The following is a 1,147-nucleotide window of genomic DNA, read 5'->3' as shown; positions in this document are numbered from 1 at the left end:
GACACTGCATCTGAGGTGCTTAGAGAGGTGGTTCCATGACACATAGATTCAGTGAAATGAATCATGATCTTATAATCCCACGTGCAGCACCAGGGAGTGCAAGCCTCGGAGGTTGTGTGGTGGGGAGAAGGTGAGCTACAGACCCCATGCTCTGAGGGGAGTCCTGGTTCCCAGCATCCCAGGAGCTTGGCCTTGGGCAGGGTGGTTATATACTTCTCCACATATAAAATGGGAACACTAACAATCCACACCTCACAGAATGGTTCTGAAGGTGATATTAAGAGAATATGTGAAAAATCTGGGCACCATGCCTGGTGTATAGCTAGCACTTAGAAAGAGTGAGATTAATGAATTAAGAGCAAAACTTCTAATTGTTCTTCTTAATTTTTTGCACCTTTTCAGAAAGTTAGTCATCTAGAAGAAGACTGCTGTCTCAGTCTCTTCAGGCTGCTGTGTCAGAATACCATACATTGGGTGCCTGAAATGACAGACATTTATCTCCCACTATTATGGAGGCTTGGAAGTTGAGGATTGGGGTGCCAGCCTGCCTGGGTTTGGAGAGGATCTCTGATTATGTGCTCACATGGAATTTTTTGGTACACAGAGAAGAAGAGGAGGAGGAGGAGAAGGAGCAGGAGGGAGGAGGGAGGGGGAGGAGGGGCAGGATGGAGGAGCAGGAGGGAGGAGGATCAGGAGGGAGGAGGATCACGAGGGAGGAGGAGCAGGAGGGAGGAGCAGGAGGCAGGAGGGAGGGGCGGCGGAGAGGCTCCCCAGGGCCGGGCAGGGCTGTCTGCAGCCTGCTCTGGGTAAATGTTTGTTAATCGGATCAAACTGAATTGTATCAACAGAAAGCGCAGGGTACACAGCCTAGAAGCTTCCGGAGAGGCCCAGGTTGTGCTGTGGCTCTTCTTAGTGGGGTTCACCACATGCATAAGTGGTGCCTCATTACTCCAGTGTGAGCTCTGGCTGCCACCCTGCCCGGCCGGCCCTCCCTTCAGGTCTGCTGCTGCCCACGGCTGGCCTCCACTGCCCACTGCTGGGAGGGCTGGCTCAAAGGCTGCTTGGACAGGGAGAGGGAGCAGAGTGCAGGTCATAAGCAGGGGAGGGGCAGGAGGGGCAGGAGGGACAGGGAAGGGGCAGGAGGGAC

The sequence above is a fragment of the Marmota marmota genome, unplaced genomic scaffold (assembly GCF_001458135.2).
Source record: "Marmota marmota marmota unplaced genomic scaffold, marMar, whole genome shotgun sequence".
Lineage (NCBI taxonomy): Eukaryota > Metazoa > Chordata > Mammalia > Rodentia > Sciuridae > Marmota > Marmota marmota.
This window is presented reverse-complemented; position numbering follows the sequence as displayed.